The following is a 12,045-nucleotide window of genomic DNA, read 5'->3' as shown; positions in this document are numbered from 1 at the left end:
AAATCCGCCTGCCTCTGCCTCCCAAGTGCTGGGATTAAAGGCGTGCGCCACCACCGCCCGGCTGCCAACACCATTTTTAAATGAGGCCAAGAACACGCTAAAGATTACACATGACGTAAATCATTAGACAGTACACAGTTTTTGTTGTTTTGGTCGGTTCTTTAAACTTTTTTTTTTTTTTTTTTTTGATATGTGGTCTTGCTAAGCATTCAAGGTTGACCTGGAATCTGGGATTCACGGTGTAGCTGCCCTTGAACTCTCTCTCTGAATGCCCTGCCCACTCCCCCCACCCTCATCCCAATACTGAGATTACAAGTGGGAGCCACCACACATTGCTGACTGTGTTGACTTGCTAGAGTGCCTAAGATGGAAGTTTGTCAGGAACAACCATTGTAAAAATGTGTCTTATGATTTAAATATGAGGTGGGTTTCCTTTGGAAACCTTCCTATTCCTCGCTTTTACTTAATGAAACTATATTTGCTCTGCTCAAACAAAGAGGTGGGAAGGGGAGAAGAAAGAGGGGAAAACCCTGAGCAAGTAAGTAGGCAAAAGAAAACACAGAATAATGGGGGTGGGGATAAAATTCATTTATAGGCCATATTAGGGCTATAATTAAAACAAAATTTTGAAATAGTGGAATGTTCTCCATTTTATGTTGAAAGAGAGAGATTCAGTCTTTGTCACATTTAGTTCAGCTTGACAAGTAGCTTCAGGACTATAAATAGTTCATTGCTACAGTGTGATTTCAGAATCCAGATCCTGAGTAGGTCACAGAATTGTGAAAGCAAGATCACAATGTTACTCACCAGAATTTTTCTAGGTTGGAAAAACACTAATCTGTTTAAAATTTCTTCTTCAGATGAATATGGATAAAATGAAATGAGAGTAAGGCAACTGATTGGTTAGTTCTGCTTTTTGTTTTGTTTTGTTGAGGTAGAGCTTCACTGTGTAGCCCAAGTGGCCTTGAAGCCAGTCCTCCTGCCTCAGCTTTCCCAGTGCTGAGATTGCTGATGTTCAACGCTAAATCATCTTTCAGGTTCTAAGAGTCAGACTACCAGAAACTCTGCTGTAAGACTGCCTCTCCTAGAAATGACTTTGTAAACCAGACTGGTGCAATGACAATGCCAGTAGACATTATGGTAGTTTGAATGAAACTGACCCTTATCGGCTCATATATTTGCATGTTTAGTCCCCAAATTAAAGAACTATAAGGGAAGGATTAGAAGGTGTGGCCACCAGGGGTGGGCTTTGGCCTCTAAAAAGTCTTAGCCAGGCCCAGGCCCAGTCTTGTTCCTTCTCCTTCTCTTTCTCCCCTATCCTCCCCTCTCTTCCCTTCCCCTCCTTTACCCTCCCCTCTGCTTCCTCTCTGCCTGCTGCCCGTGGACCAGGACTTAAAGCTTTCAGCTACCACTCCAGCACTGCTGTCTGTCATGATGATAATGAACTAAGCCTCTGAAACTGTAAGCAAGGCCCTACTTGCATGCTTCCTTTTACAGGACTTGCCTGGGTCACGGTGTCTCTTCACAGAACTGCTCATACCAAAGCAGGGAAATGTCATGACTGCCAAGAGACAGAATTAGTCTATCCCGGGACTGAGGCCCTGATTGGTTATCCAATACAATGTGATCAGTCCTGAAGCCATATATATGCCACAAAAAACAACAGGTTGCTGGTGGGGCATGCCTTTAATTTAATCCCAGCACTTGGGAGGCAGAGGCAGGCGGGTTTCTGAGTTCGAGGCCAGCCTGGTCTACAGAGTGAGTTCCAGGACAGCCAGGGCTATACAGAGATACCCTGTCTCGAAAACGAAACAAAACAAAACAAAACAAAAAAAGCCTTTCCTGGATTCCTACCAGTGGGTCCTTGTGGGGTTGTGTTTCTGTGACAGCATGCTTGTCTCGAAAATACAAAAAAAAACAGATTGTATCTACATGTTGTGCATTTATATAAGTGTGTGTGTGTGTGTGTGTGTGTGTGTGTAACAATAATAAAGAAAAAAGTCACTCAGTTTGAGATTGAGGTGGCAGACATGGGAGAGGTTGTAAGAAGGGAACCTGGGTGGGGCTGGAGGGGTGAAAGGGAAGGGGGAAAGTGGTTTAATTATATTTTAATTTAAAAAGTACTAAAAAATAAAAAGAGCAGTTTGAAAAAATAAAACTTTAAATGCTCTTTCAGCTATAACTCCCTAATAATACACAGGAAAATCAAAAGGTAATTATTCCACCTTGGGTTTGCTTTCATCCACTTTCATAAGCACCACCGTCTCTACCCTTCTCCTGGGATGCAAGTGTTTAGTCATAGTTCAGCGTGGTCCCTCCCACTCTTTGTCCATTCTCCCTCCTGGACTCCATCCCACCAGGCCATACTCTTGCTTTCCAGATGTCTGTTTTGGCTTTCATTATTTCTTTTGTTTTGGCCCATATTATTCCTTGCTTTTTGAAATCAGCTGTCTTTGCAAAATACAATTTTTCTAAGCCACATCCAGGATGGAATTACATTATGTAATTGATACCTTCCTTCTGAGAAGCAAAGTGCATTTTTGAATTTTTTTAAATGCTTAGGCAATTTTTCTATAAAGTTTAGCAGAATTAAGACCTGTTCTAGGAAAGTCAAGTTAGGTAAGAGGGAATATGAATCCAACCAAGAAGTTAATTGGATAAACACAATTTCCATGAAAATACAAAGTAGAAGCCAACCTAGAATGGGCCAGGGAATGACAACGAAACTGAAGCCCATGAATATGTGGGGGGGGGGGGGGGGGGGGGGGGCTGCTTCAAGAAGGTTGTTTATCATGTGTTATGAAGGCCTGGTTTGATCTCCAACACACACACACACACACACACACACAGCACCACCACCACCACCACCAACAACAACAACAACAACAAACCCAACTTGGCTGGGGGCAAAAAAAGGAGTAGCAGCTTGTTTTCTTTTTTGTTTGTTTGTTTCTTTCTTTCTTTCTTCAGGAAACTGAGTTCGAGGTCAGCCTGGGACAAACCAAGTCCCAGATCCAGGCTTGGTAGCACACACCTTTAATCTGTGCCAAACTTTCTGCTGAGATCTACATAAGGACATTGGAAAATGGAAGACTTGCTCTTTTTTGTCGCTTGCATTTACTTGCCAGCACCTCTGTTGGCATCTACTTCTACAGAAGACCAGCTGAAAAACTAGTCTTGTGGGACTGAGCAACTACTAGATCCTTGGGCTTCCCATTCACAGCTGACCATTGTTGGGGAGTTAGACTACGGACTGTATGTCATCATAATAAATCCCTCAATATAGAAAGATATTTCATATGTTCTGTGACCCTAGAGAACCCTGACTAATACAGAAGTAAAAGAAAGTGGGGCTGGGCAGTGATGGCACACACATTTAATCCATCTCTGAATTCAAGGCCAGCCTGGTCTACAGATCAAGTTCCAGGACAGCCAGGGCTATACAGAGATACCCTGTCTCAAAAAAAAAAAAAAAAAAAAAAAAAAAAAAGAACAAAAAGGAGGCTGGAGAGATGGCTTAGCGAAGAGTACTGACTGCTCTTCCAGAGAACAGGGTTCAATTCTCAGCACCCACATGGCAGCTTACAACTGTCTGTAACTCCAAGATCTGATACCCTCACACAGACATACATGCAGGCATAACACCATTGCACATAAAATAATTTTTTTAAAAAGAAAATAGGTTGAGCACCAACCAGGGAGTGAGCCAATAATAAAGTGTTCTTTCATCGTTTCTGCTCTGAGTTCCACCAGGAATTTGGAAGTATGAGTCAAATAGACTCTTTCTTTCCACATTTCTTTTGGTCAGGTTATTCATTTTAGCATCAGAAAGGAAACTGGAATACCATCTAATGCACCAAGAACATGCCCATAGCTGTGGAATATGAGGTGTCTTGATTGGGATTCTCTAGGTATTTAAATGCATGATAGAGGTGATTTTTGGTGTAATACTGTAAGTTTCCATATCAACATGGTGCAGTGAAATGGCACTTCCTTATCTGGCATATGTGTCCTTGTCCATAAAGCACTGCAACTCATCAGTCAGCATCCTGGGCACCTTTGCCACCTTCACATAAGGCCTATGTCCCAGTTATTGCAGTCAGGATTTTTTTTAAAGAATGATGTATTTATTTATATGAGTACACTGTACTTGTCTTTAGACACCCCAGAAGAGGGTGTCAGATCACATTGCAGATGATTGTGAGCCACCGTGTGGTTGCTGGGAGTTGAACTCAGGACCTTTGGAAGAGCAGTCAGTGCTCTTAACCACTGAGCCATCTCTCCAGCCTGTAAGTTTCCTTATATGCTTCTTTTGAATGGTCCTTTGTCCTGAGCTGCAACGTGAAGGACAAATGAATATATTTTCAGTTTTCAAGGTGTTGCTACAGGTTTTGTTTCATAGTCTACTAATCTTAATCATCAGCTACACGATCAGCTCATATGTGAGACCCATATCTACAAATATTTACCAGTCAGTTGCTATTGAAACTAGCCATATACACATCATTGTTAAAAAGCTCTTGGCCCAAAGGGCAGAATGCACAAGACTGGTTTCAGTCAGAAGTTGGCCATCCTTCATGTTTCAGCTAGGGTTGGTGCTGCTGTGATGGAACACCAGGACAAAAGCAATGTGGAGAGGGAAGGGTTAATCTGCCTTGTGCTTCCACATCACCTTTATCATTGATGGAAGTCAAGAAAGGAACTCAGGATCCTGAAAGCAGAAGGTGATGAAGAAGCCATGGAAGAGTGCTGCGTTCTTGCTTGCTTACTCCTCATGGCATGCTCAACCTACTTTCTTTTTTTTTTTTTTTTTTTTTTTTGGTTTTTTCCAGACAGGGTTTCTCTGTGTAGCCTTGGCTGTCCTGGACTCACTCTGTAGACCAGGCTGGCCTCGAACTCAGAAATCCGCCTGCCTCTGCCTCCCAAGTGCTGGGATTAAAGGCCTGCACCGGCCACTGCCCAGTCTCTACCTTCTTTCTAAGGCAAACATTATTATGGGCACAATCTCTTAACCAAATGGCTTTTATTCATTTATTATCATTACTATTGCATGTGTGCATAATGCGCGTGAGTGCATTCATGCCACAGTGCAAGTATGGTGATCAGAGAACAACTGTCAATGTAAACTGACAGCAAATGCCCACATAATCTTAATTAGTGAAACATGCTACAAAATACTCGAGTTTCGAAATGCTAAAATATCCAAATGCAGTATGAGGCCAGGCAGTGGTGGCATACGCCCTTAATCCCAGCACTTGGGAGGCAGAGGCAGGCAAATTTCTGAGTTCGAGGCCAACCTGGTCTACAGTGTGAGTTCCAGAACAGCCAGGGGTATAGAGAAACCCTGTCTCGAAAAAACAATAAAGCAAAACAACAACAAGAAAATGCAGTATGTGTATTCATACATTTACTCACACATTAAAATTGAATTATATGTTTGACGTTTGAAGTCTTCAATTTTTTTCTGCAGATAATTTAGTAGAGAGAAACTTAAAAATAGCAAGGGATAGCTATGTGACCTTAGGTCAACTGGCGGCTTTTGACTTGCTTCCTCCTTTGTGAAACGGAATGTTTAACTTCTCAGGATTTTGACAGTGTAACTGTCACTAGTGTCTATTATGGTGGATGGGCAAGCGTAGGGAGGATGAGGGTCTGGTGTTGAACCTGGCTAGGTGCCCAAGCACGCGTTGGAGAGCCTGCACGCGACAGCATGGCTCTCTGCAGACCAGCGGCACCCCCAGAGTGCACGAAGAATAACCGGAGAGTTTTTCGGTTTTCACCCGCGTAGTTCTGTCCTCCAAGGACCCTTTAGCTGGATACACAGCGCAGCGCTTGCCACCGGAGCAACCAACCTTCTCCACCAGCCTCACGCAAAGCCGCCTGCGCGGCGAAGTCAAGGCCACTCCCTGCCGCCGACTGTCCGTGCCCACTAGGCTCGAAGCAGGCGGTGACCTCGCCTCCAACTGCGGCAGTTCGTTTGAATTCTGGCGCCACTCCCACGCCACGTCGAGCTAAGCGGCCGGCCAGACTCGGAAGAGACAGGTGGCGGCGAGCCAGCGGGAGCGCGCAGAAATGGAGAGGCACGCGGCAGGCGGGCGGCGCGCACCACGCCCCGGAATGGCCTGGAAAAAAAAAAAAAGAGGGCCAACGCGCGCGCTCCCACGCGGTGCTTCATGGAAAAAGCCACGCCCCCACGCGCTCTCGCGTCCAATCAGTGCCAGAGGGAGGGGCAGCCTCGATCTCGCACAAAGGAAGCTATAAAAGGAGCTGCGGGGAGCGGGGCTCTTTCTTTTACCACGGAACCTAAGACCTTCTTTGTCGTGTAGGTGGGTGAGTTATGCGTTCGGATAACCAAGTGAAATATAGGGGCGCAAAGAGATTTTGGAGGCTTTTGAGACTTGAGCTTCGGGTACCGGTGTAAACCTCCGGGAAATGCGCAGCAGCTAATGATATTTCGGGACTGGACCTTAGGCCCCAGGCAGTTTGCTACCGAGAGGCCTGGCTGAAGGCCGCGTGCATTCTGGTTCCTTAGTCCCAGCTTGGTTGGGTTCTTACACAGCAGGGTTTGTAGGAAAATATGCTAGGCCTTTTGTGCTGTTCGGTACGTACTAGAGTCACCTTAAAATAACATCGATTTTCTGCACATTCACAGGGACAATGGCGCCATTGTTCTTACCTTCTTTAAAGCAGCTGCAAGAAGAAACCATGGTAAGGGTGACGCAGCGATTGTTTTAAATATACTGTTGACTTAGGGCAATAGGAAGTGGTGTGTGATGCTTAAAATTTGCTTCTTTTCATTGTATTAGATGGATGGGAGCCCAAAGCATTTGAGAGAATTCATAACGGAATGGAACTTGCATAAAATTTGACCCTTATTAAAAGGTGTGTATGAAGCATAGATTTTTTTTTTTAAATAAGCATAAGGAACAATTTTAACATTCTGAAGTAAGAGTGAGCATCCCATAAATGCATTCTGATACAGTGCTGGCTAATCACCGCAGCTTCTCCTACACTTTTTTTTTAAATATTTATTATTATATGTAAGTACACTGTAGCTGGCCTCAGACACATCAGAAGAAGGCATCAGATCTCATTGAGGATGGTTGTGAGCCACCATGTGGTTGCTGGGATTTGAACTCATGACCTCTGGAAGTGCTCTTAACCACTGAGCCATCTCACCAGCCCTCTCCTCTTTTTTAATTTGGAATGACTGTGGTGGATGCATGGTATACAAACCGATTAAAACGGTTGTGAGATACACCCGGTCTGAACAGTGATGAACTGTATCCCGAAGCTGATAGCCTGAAGACAGATACAGCTTCTGAGAGACCACATTATGCTTAAGTGAAGTCGCCTTTTTATGCAGTTCATATTAATAGTGTGTCATGGTACTTTCTGCCAGCAGTGAATGCCGACCAACCATTGAGATGCCCGTCGCCTGTGAAGATTCTAGAGCAGGAGTGCATGTGAGTGGTGCTGTTTTGTTTTCTGCTAAACTTAATGTCAGTGTCGTTGGTCTAGTCTATGATGATCCTATCCCGAACCTGAATTCCTGTTGAAAAACCATAATTACGGATCTGGCTTCTGAGATGGACCATTGCAAAGGACTGGTGTGTTCTGTATTAATGTTAGCAGTAGTGTAATGCCTGTGTTTTTTTTGTTTTGTTTTGTTTTAGGGTCAATGGCACAAGACTTCTTGCAAGTGGAAACTAGATGTGGAAAACATCCAGAAAAGCCAAAGACAATAAGAAAGTGCACAGTATTAGTACTGGGATATTTGAGGTGGTCTGCGTGTCTTTAGCTGTCCCTAACTATCTAGAGGGCAGGACAGCAGCTGGTATGGCCTGCAGAGTTGATTCTTGTACAATTTTTTGTGGTCTGTATGTAAATGGGTTGTTTTCACAATGTTCTCCTATGAAGGTTATGGGTGAGCTGATAAACTCAAGTTATCAAGTGTTTAGACTGAGTAGAGTAAATGTAATCATGACTGGGAAGCAGCAGTTCTCCATTATGGGCTGTTTTCTTATTAATCCAGCATTGCTTGGAAATCCTGCAATAAACATTCAGTTGCATATATTCCCATTCTTTTGTGTCAGATTAACCAGAGTGCTCAGACACATGTTTCATTCCACCGCGTGGTAATCACATTAGGTTTTCAGAGTTAGTGTGCAGAGTGCAGTAATGTCAGTCTCCTAACTAGCATATCAGGTTTTCAAGACAGGGCTTCTCTGTGCCTGGTTTGTTTTATTCTACCAGCCTGTTTCCCAAGTGTTAGGACTAAACAGGCATTTTTTTTTTTTTTTAAGATTTATTTATTATATGAAAGTACACTGTAGCTGCCTTCAGACACACTAGAGGGCATCAGATCTCATTACAGATGGCTATGAGCCACCATGTGGTTGCTGGGATTTGAACTCAGAACCTTTGGAAGAGTAGGCAGTGCTTTCAACCCTCAGCCATCTCTCCAGCCCCCAGCATTACTTTCTAAATTGTTAGCTGCTGCATACTTTCATTTTCCTATGTGCTTCTTTGCTGTATCACAGGTTATTTGTTGTGCCTCCTTTTTATTTGAACTACTAATTTCCCCTTTTGATTTCATCCTTGGTTCTTTGGTCTTTGGCTATTCAAGAGTAACTGAATTTCCATGTAAAGTAAAAACTGGAAGACTAAGGCAGGAAGATCGCTTGAGCCCAGTTAAGGTTCGTTAACTTCTGAATCTCAGACCCAGAACACCTTTAGTTCCAGCAGAAGCAGATGGATCTCTGAGTCCCATGGCCAATCTACAGGGCAAGTTTCAGGATGGGGCAACACAAATACATTGCAGGGGTTGTCTTTAGAAGAAATTAAAGGCTTATTGACCTTTATTCAAGCTGGCAATGTTAAAAGCAAGTCAGGGTTGTGAAATGGCCTGTTTTTAAGCCCTCTGACCTCTTTCCGCAATTCTTTCTTGTTATTTCCTTGCCTTCTAGTAGGTCTTGTAATATGTTTACTTGATGTAGTCCAAATTTTATATATTAGAGAGTACTGGTCTGCACAAGAGCCCAGAGATCACATTCTCAGTACAAAATGCCAAGAAGGACCAAATGCAACCTAATGTAATGGAGAACAAGTGAATTTCCTTTTACTGGTTTGGAAAAGAGCCTCACTGTTTATAGACCTGGAACTCCTGCCTCCTAACTTTAGATTACAGGCAGGTGTCACCATACTATGGCAGCAGGAGAATCCTTTGTATCAAAGGTTAAACAGATTGAGTCTAAGCCAGTTCAACTTTAAGAAACATGCAGTTAGGTTTAAGGGACTTCATGAATGAAGCATGGTATGGTTTCAGATGTATTTGATTAAATTGAGAACTTGGTATTAGTGGGATGGGATAAGATAGGCTGAATGCTAGGTACAGGTGCTTATATAAATTCTGGTATTTTCAATAGGAAAATGAGAAGTTAATGTGTCCATTGTGCGTTGAAGGAGTAATGTCTGGTTTTTATAGCATGGGGGTTAGGGTGTGTTAGGTGTATGAGTGCAATTTCCCTTTTAGGCCAGAAGAGGCTGCTCTGAGGAAGCTGGGTACTGAACTTGGGTCCTGAAATCCTGTTACTACACATTTAACCACTGAGCCATCCCCATTATTGGACTGGGCTAGATTTATATCTGAGCAAGAAAGTCAAGTCTTTAAAAAAAAAAAAACCACCTGGTGGTTGGGTGCTGACAGTGTACACCTTTAGCCTGGATGGACCAGAGGCAGGTAGATCTCTTGGCGTTCAGGACTAGCCCGGTCTACAGAATTCCAGGGATACACACAAAATCCTCTATGCAAAAATCCTCTTGAGCAAAGTACAGAATCTGCTATAGCATCCAGCTCAGGGGAACCAGGTTCAGATTGGTTTTATAAGTTGGAACAATATGTATCTGGTTTCAGTAACTGGAATATTTGCCCCTGCCTTGTATCAGGGTCACATGATCTTAAAATATAGTAGGTACAAATCTGCCATTTGGTGCTTTCTAAAATTAGTTCTATTGCCAGAAACTTAATCTGCACAGCACTTGGATTCCCAGTCAAGTGTCCTGAACCAAGCAACAAGCTTTGGAAGCTTGCTACTTGCAGTACATATTGGAGCTTCTGGCTGCTTTCATTGCTTTTTCTCCAGTGTTCAGTGGGGATTAGAGTCTTTACCTGATTTTTGCTTTGGGGACAGTCTCACTGCAAGTTGAAGCTGACCTCAAAAACATGGCAAACGTTTCTAAATAGTCAGATTTTATAAGCATGAGCCACTATTCTGAGCTTAGAATTCTTATTTGAATTGCTTATTTTCTGCCAGTTTTACACTTTCCAAAGCTTGGTTCTAATCTAAACCTTACAGTATAAAACTACCAATCTACCAGTGCTTTTAGCTTTCATGTACCTTCTTAGGGCCCAATACCCTGGATATGTAGAAATCAGATAAAGTCCATATAATGAATTTTTAGAAAGTTATTAGCCACCAAGAAGCAGGGAGAAAGGATAACTTATTCCTTTGGGTTTTTTGAGACAGGGTTTCTCTGTATAGCACTGGCTGTCCTGGAACTCACTTTGTAGGCCAGGCTGGTTTCAGCCTGTGTCGGATCTGTCTGCCTCCCAAGTACTGGGACTAAAGGCGTGAACCACCACCACCCAGCGGAATGGTTTTTCTGTACGGAGAACCAGAACCTTTAGTCTCACTCTAGAGTTCTGGGTTACTTGCTTTCTTCATTACTATTCCACTGCTCTGGTCTCAGTGCCATGCAGTTAGGTCTGACATAGTAATACTAGGAAATGATAATCTAAGAGAGCTTGGTCCTTTTCTGATGTTGTTGGGAAACAGAATTGTAGGAGGTATGGGCTAGTTGGAGGAGGATATCTAGAGATGTCAGGTCCTTCTGACTTGCTTTGCCATAAGGTAGATAACTTTGCTTCAACATCAGCTTCCCAATGTGATCTCTCTAGCCAAAAGCCCACAGCAGTAAGGTCAAATAAATGACTATTGGCTGGAGCCTCTGACATGAGTTGGTTTCTGTCAACTTCACACAGACATCTGAGAGGAGGTTTTATTTGTTCACTTTACATACCAATCAGTACCTGCTTTCAAGTTGGCCCCCTCCCCCCACAGTCCCTTTCCCCTACTCCCTGAGTATCCTAGACAAGGCTCAGCAGTTACCATCAGTAAACATGTATAATGTGATCTGATGGCCCTCTTCTGTCATGCAGGAGTACACACTGATAGAGCACAATGTTTTGTTTTTTTGTGTGTGTTGAGTACACTATAGCTGTACAGATGAGTCATTGTGTGTGGCTGCCGTTGAACTCAGGGCTGCAAGCTGTCTTCAGACATACCAGAAGGGCGTCCAATCTAGTTACAGGTGGTTGCTGGGATTTGAACTCAGGACCTTCAGAAGAGCAGTCAGTGCTCTTACCCACTGAGCCACCTCGCCAGTCCTCTAATTTGTTTTTTTTGAGTCTCACTGTAATTCTGGCTGTCCTGGAACTTAATTTGTAGGACAAACTGACCTTGAACCCCAGATCACCCTGCCTCTGACCGGGATTGATGGTGAGTGCCTCCACACCCAGCTTGGAAGAAAAAGATTTTTTTTTTGAGACAGGGTTTCTCTGTGTAGCCCTGACTGTTCTGGTACTGTGTAGACCAGGCTGGCCTCTAACTCAGAAATCCTGCCTCTGCCTCCCAAGTGCTGGGATTAAAGGTGTGCACCACCACCACCCTGCCGGAAGAAAGATTCTTAATTGAGAAAATGGCTCCATAGGATTGGCCTATCACCCAAGTCTAGGGTGCTCTCTTGATTGCTGATTGCTATAGGCGGGTCCAGTTCCCTGGGGAGGTCTGCCTGAGTAGTATAAGAAAACAAGCTAAACTGTGTGCTGAGGAGAGCCAGGGCTACACAGAGAAACCCTTAGACAAGAAAATCCCAGCAAGCCAGTAGGCACCATTCCTCCAGGGCTTCCGCTTCAGCTCCTGGCTTTCCTGAGTGATGGAGTGTGAGCTGAAACAAACCCTTTCCTCCCCAGGTTCCTTTTGG

General features: G+C 43.7%; 2 long non-coding RNA genes and 1 other non-coding gene across 3 annotated transcripts; all 3 read left to right on the top strand.

Annotated features, from left to right (window-relative positions):
• Window positions 1-6,280: 6,280 nt before the first annotated feature.
• On the top strand, window positions 6,281-6,882 carry LOC116072336. The gene is made up of 3 exons (XR_004111402.1): window positions 6,281-6,326; window positions 6,653-6,708; window positions 6,807-6,882. It is a non-coding gene; the product is annotated as an uncharacterized LOC116072336 (long non-coding RNA).
• A 518-nt stretch (window positions 6,883-7,400) lies between these two features.
• On the top strand, window positions 7,401-8,078 carry LOC116072337. The gene is made up of 2 exons (XR_004111403.1): window positions 7,401-7,466; window positions 7,677-8,078. It is a non-coding gene; the product is annotated as an uncharacterized LOC116072337 (long non-coding RNA).
• LOC116074066 lies at window positions 7,520-7,591 on the top strand. The gene has a single exon (XR_004112045.1). It is a non-coding gene; the product is annotated as a small nucleolar RNA SNORD50 (small nucleolar RNA).
• Window positions 8,079-12,045: the final 3,967 nt, after the last annotated feature.

Source organism: Mastomys coucha, unplaced genomic scaffold (assembly GCF_008632895.1).
Source record: "Mastomys coucha isolate ucsf_1 unplaced genomic scaffold, UCSF_Mcou_1 pScaffold23, whole genome shotgun sequence".
NCBI classification, from domain to species: Eukaryota; Metazoa; Chordata; class Mammalia; order Rodentia; family Muridae; genus Mastomys; species Mastomys coucha.
Note: the sequence above shows the minus strand (reverse complement) of the source record. Positions and strands in the feature narration are given on the sequence as shown.